At 38.7% G+C, this 18,422-nt stretch overlaps 1 protein-coding gene across 5 annotated transcripts in view; it reads right to left on the reverse strand.

Annotated features, from left to right (window-relative positions):
- The window catches only part of CDKAL1 (CDK5 regulatory subunit associated protein 1 like 1), a 396,424-nt gene that overhangs the window by 325,815 nt on the left and 52,187 nt on the right, over positions 1 to 18,422 (reverse strand). The gene's annotated exons all lie outside the window — the stretch shown is intronic.

Raw genomic sequence — 18,422 nt, forward strand, 5'->3', positions numbered from 1 at the left:
AATTTTTTTGCCAATGGGGAATGAATTGTTATCTCATTTACCAGCTGAGATGCCATTCGGTTGCACATGATGGAAAACAAAGTTAAGAAAAACAGTCACTACTCCCAGAAATGCATACTTCCAGAAAGATCTTGCCTAGACAAAGGCAAAATTAAGTGGTCAACAAAAGCAGGTTTCACTAAGACAATAAAATACCTGCTTCAGTTCTACTGTGAATTAATACTACAAAAGAAACAAATCAGAATTTATAAAATGTGTACCTCTACTAAAGAGAAAAGTTAACATAGCTAGTTTGGAAAGAAACATACATATTTCTAGTTTTGATTATATCTTAGTTATGGTATAATTATACCTCAGCAATTTTCAGATAAAAGATATTCATGCAACCAGTATCTGCCTCCATTCAGATAAGGATATTATTTTCTTCAGGATCCAAACCTTTCTGTATGTTCACAGCCTATTGATATCTAAATTCATTAACAGAAATGAACCTCAGAATTATCTGCAGAAGCACATATATAAATTCTAATCCTGTAAATCATGACCTATAGTACAGAATTACTAGCATAGTCACTATCCTTGTGAAGTTAGAGCTTCTTTTTTTGAACAAAAGAATGAAGATAATCGATCTCAAATAGCTCAGTGCTTCAGCATTCATCGGAATAGCTTGTATCAGTTTGGATAAGAAAATTCATGTCACTCGCTACTATTCAGTACATTGAGCACTGAAGTATTGGCTGACATACCTTTAAATAACATAAGCCAGTAAGTAATAAATACAGGTAAAACAATTCTTAGGATGCCTTATCCGAATTGACATCTGCTAAGGCAGGAGAAAGCCCGCCAAGACTTAGGCATATTTACATATGCACTCATCATTAATGGATCCATACAGGCATGAATATCCTTTTCCTCCATGCACATATGACGAAATGCTAAAACTGAAAAAGATTTGTCTCATTGACATTTTCTTCAAAAATCATTTACAATTAACTATCGGTCACTTAACCTATGAATCAGGTAAACTGAAAATAATACATAAAATGCAAATAATGCTAAATAAGGGAAAACATTCAGGGGGGTTCTAATCATTGTTGACCAAGATTACACTATTAATTTGGCTAAAACACAACTTCTGTGACAGGGAAAGGACACAAAGCAGTCATCAAAACAACATTCAGACCTTTAGCTACTTTAAACAAAGCAAGTATCTGACCCTGTCAAATTTTAGCCTACACAGAAGTCAAAATAAAAATGGAACAAGATAAAGAACCTCTCCTCCAACACAGGCTGTATGAAAATTATGTTTTTAGACTAATGAACAGACTCATTTACTATTAGAAAGATAATCAGAGGTTAAAAAAATTATTAGGAATTATGTACAGATGAGCAAAGAAACAGAGTTTCAATGTTAGAAAAAGAGTGATCTCTTGGTCTAGTCAGATGCACCAAGTATGAAAACAAACACATTTTAAAAGTAGTTTTCCAGTAACACTGCCAAAACTTTGTATTTTTTATTCTTTTCAGCAGCATAAAATGTTTATAAACTCAGCCCCACACCCATAACACACCCACCTGAGAATTAGGGGTGGGACACAGACACACAGTAAATAGCAAGAGGCCAACATTTAAGTGAGACATTCCATTTAACAGACTACAGCTGCAGTAGCACTCATACACCACCGTAAAGCACAACCATTTTCAAGAGACGTCGTTATTCAGAGGAGAGATGCCTTGATACAGAGAACACCAGTCCTGGGCTTGGTTTCAGTGCATCCTTGTACCATGGTTTCCAGGTGTGCAGGAAGAGACAACACTGTGGCAATACTTCTCCCCTAAAGCCAAAATCAAAACCCTCTCTTCGAAACAGCACTGGAAGAAGTAACACATTTAAGTTTAGAAAGACCTTACATACTAAGCCAACAGGAATACATACAGCAGTTTGGTTTCCAGGCTATTAATATACTAACTCCTTGACTGACAGTCTGAGGGACAACTGCAATACTTTATGTATTTAACACATATAAAAAAGTCTCCCAAATACATGTAAATTCATTTCTTCACAGGCTTCAGCTCTGCAGAACAGAGGATGCAAAGCAAAGGCTTTTACAGAATAAAATCTCCGGAGCAGTTTTGGGAAAAGGAGTCTCGTTCATGTACACATCTAGAAATCATTTAAGGAAAATAAAAGTCTAGCTGAAGTTTGTCCTCCCCTTACAGCAACAGTATTGTTTTATCATATTTAGTTGTTCTATTTCTGCATTTATTTTTAAATCTTTTTTTTCCTAATTAAGTCTCATACTCTCTCAAATGAATATACGTACATACAAATTTTGATTACGCATATATATAAATATACAGACACACACTTATGAGTTACTCATTTATTAAATAAGAGTTCATATCACAACTCTTCAAAACGATAGCTAAATTTTTTTAGTACTTTACTGCCCTATTCATACATAAAATAATTGCATGCACTGGTGTAAACGCACCACAATCTACTGCATTTTCTCAAGAAAATTTCAGTTAAAAAGAAAAAAATTGCCAACAGGGCCTTTTTGTATCAGGTTGCAGGAAGAGCTGAACATTTGCAACATTGTGGGAATAACTTGTCAGTGGTCATATTTTGCTTTGCAAGGCCTTGATAGATGTGTGGAAACAAACATGGACCAAAAGAGCAGACTGGGCTTGGCATGTATAAACAACATCTTCTGGCTTCATTATTACTAAACATTAAGCAACACCAGGGTAACAATTCTTTATTCAGGGCACAGAGACTGGAGCAACTGGCTACCTATATATATGTATAGGCATATGTGTGCATGTATATATATCTATGTGTATATATACGCCTGTGAGTGTTCTGACATGAGTAGTTGCTACTGTTCAACGTTGTCCCCAGATAAAGAGTCAAATAGCTTTGACAAATAAGCTCAGGCTTCTAAATACATGCCTACAGGGGCAGAGGTAGGGGCAGACAGCCCTGAGGTTTCCCTGTTTATACCCCAGGCAGACAGATAAAGAGCTTAGGTCTGGATGGGAAGCACGGCATGAATGTGGTGCTGCACCTACTACGGCAGCCCACGCACCCTTCCTTGGAATGTCTCCACCTGCCACCTTTTCCAACTCCACAAGGTTTTTGAGAAACCTCCAACATTTCAGTGAAGAACACATGCCTGTGTTTGAGAGCTCACACAGATCTGAGTGAACAGGACAATCTAAACTTTACAGAAGGTTTTCCAGCAAGTCATAGAGACTGTGACAGATGAAAGTGAAGCAAGAACCATAAGTACAGTGAACATCAATTACGGTAGTGAATATGATACGGGTGCGTATATCCTGCAACAATCTTCTCTAAGGGGATCTTCTTCAACTTATTTTTGCCATATATTCAGCATAATGATACTTTAAAAATTATGATATTTTGCTGCTGACCTTTTTTTTTATGATCTACTTAAACAGTTTCCTGCATGATAAGACATTTCTAGGAAAAAAAAAGGATATGTCAAATCAGCCTTGTATTAAATGCTCAAAAACACAACTCAAAACCATGGCCTTTTTCTGACCATGTGACAAATCTTTTCCATAAAAAAAGGGCTACAATGGAAGTAAACCACAAAGTCTATCATACTCTCTGAAAAACAACATAGAGTACAAAGGAACCTAAAGGTCATGGAAACTTCTGAACACTTAATTGGGAAACTCAGGAAAACATGAATTGGCTGCATTATGCAACACTAAGATGATAAAATGGCAAGAGTCTGAAACATCAGTATACCTACAGAGGAAAACAATATTTACAATTCTTTTCTAACTAACAGTGTAAGGTTTGTTATCATTACAGAAACCATAAATCAGCAGAATTTCTTAAGAAGACCGCAGTAATACTATCAGCTGAAAATTAAACAACTGACTTGGGTATGCCCTGGTCTCTTAACTTTAAGTCTTTTTTCTTCCAATTCTTTTTCCAAAACTTTGCTTTCTTCTAATCCCCCCCAAACCACATCTCCTTGAAAAATCAAAACACTCACAAAGGAAAAAAGTAGAAGAAACACAGCTAGTGAAGCCCTAAAAGAACAGCCCTTCTTTACTTTCTTCATCACATCACTCCTCTCTCTGCACTGGAACCACTACCAGATTTGCTCAGCACTGTTTGCTCAAAAAACATGACTCATGACTAGTCTGACATCCTTTTAAATACTGTACATCAATCTGAGAAATTCAACCTGAAAGCAGATCTTTCTCTGTAATCACTGAAGGCTCTTCCAGGGCCTTTCCCTCCAGCTGTCCTTATCCTGTTCCTAATCTCTCTGTGAGTTTTCCTTCTCACCTTTTCTGATTTTCTTACTTCTAATTCTCTTACACAACAAATATACCTCCAGTTTCTCTGTTTCCATGTGCTGTATTCTAGCCTCTGTTCCCATTCATGGACCTCCCTGTTAAACACTTTGTCCTGTTCATTCTTGCTTCCAAAAGAGCTCTGCTCCCTCCCTTGATACCCTGGTTGCCATTTTATGCTCTGGAGCCAGATCCTGTAACATCCAAGGTATCTGAAATGTGTGCCCGCAACTGTTCTCCATGGGAATCATCTGCACGCAAAAAACACAAATATCTAAGCATGAGGACACCTCACAGCCAGTTACAAAAGTCATGGAGCATCTTGACTGGGAAAAAGTTGCCAAACTAATTCTTTTCTTTCAACATCCCTGTCATAGAAACCCACTGTCATTCAAATTAGGTTACTGAAATTAGGTACTGGTTAATTTAATGGTTTCTTGGACCACTGGGCATTGAGAGACCTCAACAAGTACTGGGAAAGAATCAACAAGTATTGGGAAAGAAGAAAAAAGCACAACAAAGTTGAGAACAACAAGTTTGGGGTTTTATTTGTGTGCCTTTCCTTGGCACACAAAATACTTAGCTACCATTTGCTAGTTGTCAATATTGTATCAGATATAGTTAACTATCAACTTTCATGTCACTTGCCCTACAGAAAAGATTCCAAGCAAACAAGCTCTTTCCTTGTGTCTGCACCCTCGACAGCAACTACAAATCAAAACCACAAGTTATCATGAGTTTCCAGATGGTACTTGTTTGAAATCTCAGAGACACATTATCAGTTCCCACCTCTGAAGACGTACCATCCATTTGCCAACACTCAAAGGCATGCCGAAAATACTAACTTTGCAGATTGCAAATGTCTTTCAAAACAATCCCACTCATGTCTTATCAATAGTATCAGGATGTAAAATATAAAAGAATCAACTGATTGCAACATGACTTCTGTTTTCTCATTAAATTTCTGAGATACTCTGGACATAACAAATTACTTCATTCACAATTAATGAGAACACAACAATTTGGTTCACCCTCTATGTGTGTTATTTAAAGTTCCAAAAGGAAAACCAGGCTACTTATCAAATCAGGTAATCCAGACAAGCCTTCATGAAAAAAATAATTCTCCCATCAAGCAAGAGCGCCGATTTAAACTACAAATATGCAAACTTGCCGTTTTTATTCTCCATTAACATTTCCATTACTGCGCTAATTGTGCAAGTAAGCTTTTTTGGGTTTTCTGGTTTTTAAGAAATTGAGTATTTTTAGCAAATTCATTCTTGAGCAGGCAGACATCTCAACAGCAGCTACTGCTGGACTATAAACAGGTTTTATAAAGCCTTCCAGATCAGGATTCTGTGTCTGCTATCAAAGGATATTTCTCACTGTCCAGCACCAAAACAGAGGTGCACAGGGACTGCCCACTGAACACATCACATACGCAGGAACTGAGCACGTTTAAACACACAAGATCTAGCCAGTTAAAACCCAGTAATACACTACTGGATTCAAAATACGACATGTTAAATCATTGCCTCTCCTCATTTCAGTATAACAGATAAATAACTCAGTTTTATTTACTCATGCTACTTTCAAGACTGAATTTTTTCTAAAAAAATACTGGTTTATTTCCAGTCACCTTTGAAAACCATTCCCAAAAATAAGCACATACACCTCTCTTTTCAGCTGTTTAGGGGGTATCGTGCAGTCACTGGGAGAAACTACTAAGCTATCAGTTGATGTCCATTCAATCTGTTCGTGACCTGGAACTTCGCTGTACCACTCCTTCCAAACAACAAACTCCTTCAAAATATATTGAGTTTGATGGAGTTTACCAAGGCCAGCAGAACAGCTTATGGCTTCTGCCACCATCACTAAAACTAAATGGTAATTTTGGGATCACTGAGAACATGAAACTGGAACTTGAAAAATTACAATAGGCCAACAACTGAACTATCATTAATATATTTATAAATAGTGCAGACAAAAGAATCTGTATTCCAGAGCATGCCCATTAACAGAATACTTCAGGCCTGGCATGGGGGTACTGAACATCAGACAGCATAGAAGAAAAAGCACATGAAAGAATAAATTTAGCTTCAAAACATTGATGATGATAAATTTTACTTCCCACTTCTACTCTGCAACCATCAGTAGCACTTACTCTTATTTATACTGGGATTTTGAAGTGAGTACTCCATTCTCTAAATACTTTTCATCTCTTCCCTAGATGAAGCACAGGCTACAGTCTGGGTCTGAGATGATCCTTGGAGTAAGCCACCTTTTTCTCCCACTTTCTAGACACTTGTGCCAGACCAGCAGGACACTCCAGCTGTACGGCTTGCAGCAGCCCAGGGTCTGCACTGCAGCACCCAGACACACAGAGTTGTGTAGGAAGGCTTCAGCCTATCCATCCTTAGCAATACCTAAGATCCACAAAGTAAAGAACAGGAGAACTAAACATACTTTAAAGGTTTACCTTTTAACAATGTCAAAAATCCAATTAGATTAAATAACTTGTATTTTCATTCCTTCTGCAATGTGCAGCTGAGTTTTCTGCCTCTGCACCCAGCACAGACAACATGAACAGACAAATTACTTTGGTGTTTTGTTCATCTTGCTATAATTTGCTAGATTTTCCATGCAATTACCTGAGGGTAACTTGAAGTTGCAAAATTATTTATGTTTAAAAAGACTAAACCTAGAAATGTTTCTTTCTGAAAAGCAGCAGGTAATTACACTCTTAAACTGCAGTACCTGTAAGACATTTCAATAATTCCCCCATATGACTGAGAACTCTCCCAAGCCCACAGCCACTGAACAACTCATACTTATTCCAATCAAGAAAGAGACTGATCATTTCCATATCTTACCTGTTCGCTATCTTTGTTGATCAGGAAAATATATATATATATACTTCAGTTCAACTCTGAGTACAGTTCTGTGTGGCATAATCTGCTGCAATTTTAGTCTACATTCCATAGTTCCACTTGTCTTGTCAAACAGCTCCCAGACAGACATTTTAAAGGCACAGAACCTTGCAAGTATACAAAACCATGACCATGTTCTAAAGGAAGCTTATTCCAACATGGCATGACCTTTATGGGCTACTCTTTTCTCATGGCTCTTTTTTGATATAAAATAGTCAAAGCTCACTCTGCACATGGTATTATATACCAAAGGCAGAAAATTTAGGCTGAATTTTAGCTCATTCCTTCAAAATGCAGACTCAACTACTCAGAGGAAAGTGGATCACGCAACTATTTCTTGAACAAAGCAAGACCTTAAAACAAGAGAGAATAAATCTCGCTGCTAGCTAAGGGGTATGTTGGCAGAAAGCCTAAGCACTGCCAGTGGCTGTTCAGTGCAGTAACACCTAATGTTAAGGTACCCAAATTATCCTGGTTAGCAGCAGATGCAGGTGCCATTAGCATGGTGCTCTGAAGTGGGCATTTCATCCTGCTCCGGAGCACAGGCATAATCTTGAGGCATTCTAAGAGTCAACTGGTCCTTTCACTTCACTGAAGACTTAATGATCAGCCAATAATTTCAATATGCAAAGTAGTGATGAGTGATTTATCAGTCTCTCAGGAAAAGTCCCATTACATTAGAAACAATGTCAAGTAGCCTGTTTCAGCCAGGCTATGCTACAACAACACACAAATAATCCGACTCATTCTGATGATTAATGCGGATAGAATTTGTTTTGTTGACAGAATTTGGAAAAATCCCAGAAACTCCTCCTCCTCTGAGTCTTAAGCCTGCTTGATATTTCAGAAATAGCACATACAGTACAACTCAGTGCTTTTCTGTCCCTACATACAGCTTCATACGCAAAACACACGTTATTCAAATGAGCAAATACAGACTGATTGCTTCTTAGTCACTCACAATCCAAAGCCAACCATCAACAAAACATCTTGCACAACACCGCGCAACCAAAGTTTCAAAGCACATTGCAAATATTAACTGATTTACCTTCAACACCCACATATTAAATATGCACCCTTCCCTACACCAATTCCTTTTCATCTTATAAATGCAGACAAGCAGTTACAGAGTTTTCATAACTTGATCAAGCCACACAGGATGTCTATGCAAACAAGCCAAGATCCTAACTAAGTTGTCCCTCCCTTCAGGCCTGTCCCTGAACAAAAAGCCATTGCCTAGATTCATATGCACAAACTATTTCAGTCTACATCTTTTAGAGGCCAGATCGGTGATATCCAATAAAATTTTGATAAGTTTAAAGGCAATCACAAAACCCAACCTTTCAGTAATCTGGGTTGCACAGCAAATCAACAGAAAACACCAAAGAGCAGATCAAATTGACTCCTTTGTATGGGACAAGGTCCAAAAAAAAAAAAACATTAAATCCCCCCCTCCCCCTCTAAAAACCAACCCAAACAGATTACAATTGCTCTAACTCCCCACGTGTACTCAAACACAACTCTTGCAGATGTGTTACCAACTGTTGGAGAGCATCTGTTGAAGCTAACTATGGTCTTAGAAGGATGACAGCTGATGTGTGAGCTCCAAAACAAATTCCAGATTTCACAGGGCTCACTGAAAAACAACTGTGTTCTCATTTTTGATACAACACCTCAGAAATCTTCACTTGCTTTATCTGTAGTCTCAGACTTACCTGGTAAAAATGATTAGAAGAATTCAATTGTTTTGCAGATCAGAGTTTCTAAAAAATTGCTAAAATTTAAATGAAACTGCTGATGTTGAGACCCACAAGACACAAACTGCAAGTCAGAAATGTCATCTAAACTATTTATTTGAAAATATCACATACTGTGATGTTTAAGGTACAAAAAAACCGCTGCAGTGAAGCATAAGCAGGTATTTCATATGACGATAGCAAAGACATGGGTAAACGAAAAATGAAAATTTTATGTTTTCCACTAAACATCATATGCTTCCATATGAATTTACTGTAAACAGCAGCAAGTATTTCAGAATCAAGAAAGATTGACTGGAACCTGCCCCAGGAATATAACTTTAATCTCCTTTAGATGTAACACTCTGATGAACCTCACTTATACAAATGCTTCTATCTGCAGAGCTCATGGAATGTTAATGGATCTTCCTCACCATGTCCACAGGCTAGAACAAAGAAAATATAAATTGAGGGTTGTTCAGTCCTATCAAGAACCCAGGTACAATCTGTTGGGCTAGGCACAGAAAAGAGAAACCAAGGGCCTTTATAAAATGCAATTGCATCACTTGAATTACCAACCCAGAGCAGCCTTTTGCACTTCTAGCCCCTGCAATCCACAAGTAAATCCAACAACAGGAAACTCAAAGCAGTGAAGTAGAAGATTCTCAAGCACAACACATATCCCAAGCAAATAGGAAAAAAACCCTTTGCTTCATTTCCAGTGTAATACAAAATAGATCTTAGGTAATTAACATTATTCATTTATGGTCTCATTTCAGGCATAAAGAGAACAGCTTTACTCCGCAGATTTCTTACTTTTTCAGTACATCTAATTCTGTACAAGTTGGCCTATGGCACTGAACTTGCACATTTCCACAACTTTCTCATCTCCATTCATTTTCACAACAGCCAGGATTAGGACTGTGCTACAGTCTACGAAATAAAGCCAAATTTTATTCCTGTATCTGTCTCACAATCTTTTTTCTTGGAATTCTGTCTGCATTAAGTTGTACCTAGAAGCCTTTTATTGATTTCAAATGCCTTGCTTCCACTTATTTCTCCTGATACCTAATGCCACAGGGAATATGGATTTAGGTTCTATCTATCACTTTTAAAAGAGTTAAAATTATAAGCTATTTGAGCCAGATATGTCTAAACACTTATTAAATTGTAGCTTCCGGCTACTTATTGACTTTTTCAGAACTACCTTCACACCTCATCTATTTTCTACTTTATCAGTTTTCTGAAAAGCAGGAGATATGGGCTTAAGGTACCATACCCAGCAGCCAGATAAGCCTCTGCTGTGCTTAATTCCCAACCATCATCCCCAGTTCAGACTATCAGCAGAATTTAGTGCTCGTGAAAGCTCCAGACTGAGCACAGCAGAAATTAAAGCTCACTCTTTACACACACAACCAATGTAATGCAGCACAGCAATCAGCAGTGCAAGCTGCTTCACAAAATCCCACCAACAGGTTTGAAATAAGCTTCACCTGTAGCTTGGAGAAGTAGCAGATCTACTTCTCTGCCCATTTAGCCAGAATAGTAAGGAAATCTGTGCTTGGCAGAGGAGTAAAGATGCACTGGGAAAGAAAAGCAAAGACGGCATAGGCAGGTGTGCAAAGGTGTATCCCAGCCCCTCCTGCCCTTTCCCCATGCCCTGACTCATACTGAGCAGACACATCAGCCCATGCAGCTGCTACAGAGCCATGCCTTCAAGAGGCTGAATAGTCCTGTACCAATACTGAGATACCCATTACAGCCTCACACATCATTGCTCTATTCTGTCTCTTCTCAATTTTGACCGCAGGTTTGATATCCTTCTTAGAGACAGTTTTGTTAGATTATTATCATTTGTACAAAAAAAAAAAAAAGCCAGAATATATTCTTCCAGTACTAATAAGGCTGCTTGCAGTAAGACAAGCCTATTTTGAAACTTTCAGCAGCACTTGTATCAAAAGTTAAAACATGCCAGTTTTGCATAGAAAAATGTAGCTTTATGGCCTCAGAGTGGTTCAATTTCATCAAGCACAAACCAGTTCAAACATTATTTCAGACATGTATTATTTGATGTAACAGCAGCTCCTAAAAATAAAAAGAACATTTTGACAAACAAGAGAAGGTGAGTGAGGATCCATTTTCTCATCTTATTTGGAAGCAACATTTCAAGATTTCAAAGACTGTCACAAGGAGTAATGCTGGTGTATTACAGCAGGGAGAGCTGCACTTTCTGCATGCACAGTGCTGTCTAGCAGTTCTCTGTTTCCTTCAAGGAAAAGGCAGAAGATTTGCTGGAAGAGCTCCACAGGTCAATGACATAAGGAGTCAAAATCTTTTGGGTTATCTTCTTCCTGCCCCAGGCTCCACACTAGGAGTATCTTCCTTTGGCTGGATTTACCTCTGTCTTTCCTATTTTGAAGGCAAGGTAAAGAGTAACAAAAGAAAACCTACATTTCATTACACAGTTCAAAGTAGTCAAGGTATTGAAGAAGCCATTTTGACATTTCTCCTTTCCAAAGACTGAAGATACTTCACTTCCTTACTTTTAAGAATTCAAGGCCTGTAGTTACCCACAATTTAATTTATATTTTCTGATGTGAGAGGGATCTTCATGCAAACTCCTCTTTTTTCTATGTCAGTGACTGAAGCTTAATGTGATATCTCCCATGATCACTGTCTTTCTTTGCATATTTATATCTCACGACTTCACAGTCCTTACAGCTGTTTTCACTTAGCACATGTTTTCTAATTTACCTTTTCCTTGCTTTCGAAGATGAATTTTAAAAAACAGCATATCAAGTTCCTACAAGTCACATAACTCATCCCATTCTGGCACATTATCTGCCCAAGTGCTTAATACTGACATTATTTTTTTTAGAAAGCTTTTGGTGAGACTGGCAAATCATAAAAAAAAGGTCAAAAAACAAAAGCAAACTATTTTTTTTTAATATATACTTTGCAGAAGTAAAAATGCTTATGGGTATAAATTCCCTTGGCTAAAGGGTTAAAGTCACTTCCAGCAGGAAAAGACATTATCTGTTTCTTGTATCTCATCTTTAGTCTCTTAAACATTTCAGAAGAGAAAAGCCCAACAGTAATTAATCAAAAGTTGCTAGATATAAGGGGAAGTGTTACGGTGCCAACAGAGGACACCAGAAGGCCCATGACTTCATGGAAAGCCTAGACTACCTATCTTCAGTCCATAAAGCTACTGATTTGTAACCAATGGTATTGGTTTGTAATTAGACTTCATTTATTTCAACTGTCCTTGAAACCAACCCTGAGAAAACAGTACAACCTCGAAGTGCATTAACAGACCCCTTTAGGTTAGGAAAGTTTAAAAAAAGTCACCTGTGAGTGCTACCCTGTCAGGATGCGTCTAGCAAGATAGAGAAACACAAGCGTTAAATCAACTTTAGGGTCAACAGCACAGCTGAGCAGGATCTATCTAAGCTGAAATACAGCTGGTAATCCAGCCTATCAACACAGCATGGGTCACACAGCAGAGAATGCCAGCAACAGACAACACAGAATCATAAACTTCTCCCACAAATGCAGGCAGAGCAGACCGCTTCCTGTCTTTGAAATCACTTCCTCTCCATTTCAGGTTCATCCACACATTCAACCTTTATAAAGCACAGAAGTTAGCTGCCACAAAGTGCTTAACCCTTGGCACTCAAGTAAAGGTCCTGCTCTAAGGTCTTCCAACTAAAATTCCATTCAGATAAAAGTATTTAATACTGTTCTAAAACCAGGAAAATAAAGATACCATGAGACAACCATGTTAAATTCACCTTTTCACATTGTCTTCTTCCTCAGCCACACCAGCTCTCTGCTAGCATCTCTTTAAAGTTCTGTCAACATAGGTATTTAGCCAACAAGGCTGTAATTTAGATTGAATTTAAGCTCTATATATGTAAGGGCTATAAAGCTAAGTTACTTTAATGTTTAGTACCTAAGACAATATATGGCACCCTGCCTACCACTCCAATGGCCCTTCTCTTACTGAAAATCAATTATTGCCATAAAGTAACAAGTACTTCAAATATATAGCATCTACTTGTAAACTGTAGAAAAAAAGGGCGTTACTTTCTTTTAAACATTAAGTGCAAAGAACAAAAAGTATGTGCTTGATGTAAACAAAAATTAAAATTAAATGTCTTCCAAATGCCAGAGATGAGAATACAACATCCTTTAGCTTGATTTAAATCAGATTCATAAGAATACTGTCATGTGAAAATCCTTTACCATTACTGCCACATTCCATCTGACTCCAGGAAACACTGTGATGCTTTCCAACAGATACAGTCAGGAGAACATTTCTCCTCTCCTGGCTGAGGAATCGCAGTGGCCAGAATGAACTACATGCAGTGTATGGACAATTGACCAATATCCACACAAAAAGAAGTGGTCTAATGGTAGCTTGAAAGTGTTAATCACAGTATTCCATCAAGAGATGTTTACAGTCATTTTTAATAATTTATTTCACAAACCAAACAGCATTAGCACTGACCTGAACAGTTAAAAATGATGCCATGAGGGGGAGAGAGGGTTTATACATGTAATGGTAGTGCTGAGGAGGCAATGGAGAGGTAACAAAGGCAGTATACAGACTGACAGAAAAAAAAAATCAGGAAATAAAAACACTAAAAGCCCTACCACTCCAGGACAATTTCCAACCATATTTTTTCATGTTTGAAAGCAAAGTATTTGTTACAACCTGGATACAAATCTGCCAATATTGCTTATTAAAGATGACATTTTGTCACCAAAAAAAAGAAATAAATTTAAAAAAATTAGTAAAGTTTGTTTGTTGTTTCCACCAAGTCTGGATTTAAAAAAAAAGAAAAAAAAAAAAGAAAATATCTGTACTCAAACTTACATTAATATATTCAGAAAACAAACACCACAGCACTTTCATAGAATCATTTAGGTTGGAAAAGACCTCTAAGATCTCAGAGGTCTTACCACTGCCAAGTCCATCGCTAAACCACGTCCTTTAGTGCCACACCTACAGGCCTTTTAAATACCTCCAGGGATGGTGACTCAATTATCTCCCTGGTCCAGTGCTTGACAACCCATTCTGTGAAGAAACTTTTCCTAATAGTTAATCTAACCCTCCCTTGGTGCAACTTGAGACCATCTCGTCTTGTCCTGTTGCTACTTGCTTGGGAGAAGAGACCAATCCTCAGCTCACTACACCCTCCTTTCAGGCAGCTGTAGAGAACAATAAGGTTCCTTCCGATCCTCCTTTTCTCCAGGCTAAACACTCCCAGCTCCCTCAGCTGCTCCTCATCAGACTTGTGCTCCAGACCCTTTCCCAGCTCCACTGCTCTTCTCTGGACACGCTCCAGCACCTCGGTGTCTTTCTTGTGGCGAGGAACCCAAAACTGGATGGATACAGGACTTGAGGCACGGCCTCACTGGTGCTGAGTACAGGGGGAAGATCACTGCCGTGGTCCTGCTGGCCACGCTATTGCCGATAAAGGCCACGGCCACTGGCCTTCTTGGCAACCTGGGCACTGCTGGCTGATATTCAGCCGCTGTTGACCAGCACCCCCAGGGCCTTTTCGGCTGGGCAGGTTTCCAGCCACTGCCCCCAGCCTGTAGCACTGCCTGGGGTTGTTGTGACTGAAGTGCAGGACCCGGCACTTGGCCTCGTTGAACCTCATACAACTTGCCTCAGCCCATCAAGTCAGCCTGTCCAGACGCCTCAGCAGAGCCTTCCTACTCTCCAGCAGATCTACACTCCTGCACAGCTTGGTCCACAAACTGACTGAGGATGCACTTGATCCACTTCTCCAGATAAACAGGACTGGCTCCAACACTTAGCCCTGGGGAACAGCACTTGTGACCAGCCACCAGCAGGATCAAACTCCCTTCACTACCACTCTCCAGGCGGACAGCTTCTAATCCAGCAAACAGTGCATCCATCTTAACCATGAGCAGACAGATTCCCCAGGAGAATGCTATGAGAGATAGTATCAAAGGATTTACTGCAGTCCAGAAAGACAACACTATCCACAGCCTTTCCCTTACCTTCTAAGGGGGTCAGTTGGTCAGAGAAGGTGAGCACTTCTGTCAGCTTCCTCAGTACCCTCCGATGGATCCCACCCAACCCAACAGACTTTATCTACATGGCATAGCAGGTCACTGACATTTCCCCTTGGATTATGGGGGCTTCATTCTGCTCGCTGTCCCTATTTTCACCCTCAGGAGGCTGGGTACACTGGGATCAACTGGTCTGACTGTTAAAGACTAAGCAAAGAAAGCATTAATTACCTCAGCCTTCTCCTCGTCCTTTATTTGTTTACAGGCTTTATTTGTTACAAGCTTTTAGTAGCTATTAATCATCACAGGGCCCTGCAAGCACACACAGTGTATTTTCCATTAATCATCTGGCACTTAATACACAAGGTTGGAAGTGGCTTTGAACAGACATATTTTGCCAATACTTCCTAGTTGTAAAACACACAAAGCATCCACTTCATTGCAGAGGTTCCTGCACTTGCCACACCTGAAGCTCCTTTATCAGGCCCCCCACCTGCAATCCAGTGTTTTCAGTGTCCACCTCCGCAACAACCGATCCGTGCCAGGACTCCCATTACCTCTCAGTACAAAAAGCCACACTCAGCTCCAAGAACATCAGCAGACTTTGATAACTTTTGTCCGAGCTCCACAAGAGCCCTGAGATAAGCCCAAAACCCAAGAGTTTGCAGCTCTCAGACTGCCCCACAGGGGGGTGACCTCAGTTCTGGACTCACCAGCCTGCTGGCACCCTGCCCTGCCTGCTACCCCCAGGCAGCAGGTAAAACCACCAGCCCGAAATCCAGAAGCCCTGTACAACCTGGTATTCCTGATGCTGAGTAATGCATTTTTGTAACATTCTGCGTAATCCTTAAATTCACAATTGGTATGGGATCATCAAAATAATTACTACAATTGCTGTATTTGATTTTTAACTGTACACACAATCCAAACTCCCAAAAAAATGTGAACTCTTACACAAACTCTACATCCTCAGACCAAAGCAAACACTCAAGATAAAAGGTGTAATTTTCTCAAAAATGTCCTGAACGAAAGGACATTAATTATTCATAACTTAGCCCATGTTATTAAGTAGAAACAAGATCGATCTACAGCAGGTGAATTGAAGAAACTATTTTTTGAACAGTGTAGAAAAAAAAAAAACAAAAAACCAACTTAAAATCAAATGTTTGCAGCTTCTAATACCATCAGGGTTCTTGTAAGGTCCTCATTTTTTGCTGAGGCTACTTGAGGTCCAGCATTACATTTACTTTCAAAAGCAATATTCAGCATTTATGACAAATAGATTATTAGCCCCTTTTCAAAACTTTGAGTGACCTCCTCTCTTTCTGTTCCCTACTCTTTTTTTACAGTATTGATATATACTTAGCTTTTTTCCCTAAAAATAAAAGTTAATATTAAAGGTAAAGCCTTACTTAAGTGTCATAAAATAAACAGCTGACTCACTTTTCTAACACTTTCTGATTTGTATCAGCATTTGTTGAAGTCCTAACTGAGGATGTTTAATGAAGGTCTCTATTCCTTCAGGCAGGGTGTAACTTCAAGAAATTCTTGCAAAGCTTAAACTATTCAGAAAGTCAAGGCACGCACCAAAAAGGTACAGATCAGTCATCATTAAACTCAGGCTGAAGATTTAGATTAAGTATGGGCAATAACTGTGCATCACAAATACAAGAAAGATGACACCAACAGCCTCTGAATTTTCACAGGTCCTCTGAGATTAGGAAGGAAGCAGACTCAGGTTAAGACCGTGTTTAGGAACAACACAGTAAAATCACAGAAGGGTACATTCCTTTCAACACATCCACAATAAAACCCATACAAAATTAATGACTGGAAGAAGTGCCACTAGCATATATAAACAGGTATGTTTACTGACCCATCCATTTGAAACAGACGGTTAGTGAAATAAATAATTAAGTGGTAGAATTTAATTACTTAAAACCATTTACGAAAGCAAGTAAAAGCCAAACATAACATTCCCATTCCACTGGCACACAGGAGCATTCTGAGAAGTATGAAAAATTGAGTATTTGCTAGAAAACAAACTCATAAAATCTGTCAAATGCAGATATTCTATATATCCCACCCTTGATTTCACAGGAAGATTTCAGTTTCAACGCAGGCATCTAAGGGGCCTCTATTGTACTACAGAAGCAAATTTGATACACACTATGAGGATGACTGCCTCAAAGAGGAAAACTGTTTCAAGCACGTGTATATTTAACACCAGCACTTCTGAAAAAGTGGGCATTATTCCTTTAAAAAGTCATTATTCATAAGTGGTTTTTGCTTCATTTTAATAATATGCAAATAATATGGTAACGAAGTCTTCAAGTTGCTTTTGTTTCCTTATTTATTTGTTAGTTGTACATCCAGTGCCTTTTTTACCATGCATGAAAATATTACAGGAATCTTTCTAGCAGAAGTAATCCTAGCTGGTAATTATATCTGCTGCCCACACATGAAAAAAAAAAAATTTAGCATATGTACAAATAATCAACACGTGTCAGTCAAGAGGTAAAGTCCAATATGAGTTATAAGGCTGCTTGGGTTTGGTGGGTTTTTTAATCCCTTCAAAGAAACTGCCATTGCATTTAAAAGAAAAATTCTAAATGAAGTCCTTAAATCCTTTATTTTTATGCATGCATTACAAGAGACAAGTCATTAGCCAGAATATTGTCTTCAGTGCATTTTGTCTTATCTTGTGATGCATTAAAGTCTGAATATACATGTATCTCCTGTTTTTCAATACACTGGTTTTGCTCAAAGTGTATCCAAACATACCATGTCAAGTTCAGTGTCCCCAGCCTCACAACACAAAGCACTACCAGAAATACTTTGCAGAGCAACACTTAAAGTATTTGGGCAACTAGAGGAGTCTTGCAAGAAATGTATCCTCGCTGTGACTAAGAACTAATGATGAAAACTTGAAAGTGGTAGCATTTAAATTATACCAGACTGGCAGTGAATTTGACCTAAGAAATAAATAAATGTTTATTTATGACAACAGTCGTGCCATTGAGAGTATAGTAAGGCCTACAAGCAAATGGGAAACTGATTCTTTGCCCACCAGACCTCTCAGGAAACAGAATTAACACAAACTAATATAAAGCATATGGGTTTCAGAAATATAAGTACCACCTTACTAGGGGGAATATTTCACAGAGAAAAATTTCCCTTAGGAAGCAAGCAAGTTTCTGACAATTCTTTAAGAACTAAGGAGTAATAGGCTCATCCAATAATGCCTACAGCTTTATTTTGTCAGCATCCTGCACTGCCCAGCATACAGCAGTATTTCCAGATGTTTAACAAAGAGACACTGGCCAGCAATGCCTACCAAACAGCATCCTTGCACACACCAGAAAAA

This window comes from Corvus moneduloides, chromosome 1 (genome assembly GCF_009650955.1).
Source record: "Corvus moneduloides isolate bCorMon1 chromosome 1, bCorMon1.pri, whole genome shotgun sequence".
Classification (NCBI taxonomy): domain Eukaryota; kingdom Metazoa; phylum Chordata; class Aves; order Passeriformes; family Corvidae; genus Corvus; species Corvus moneduloides.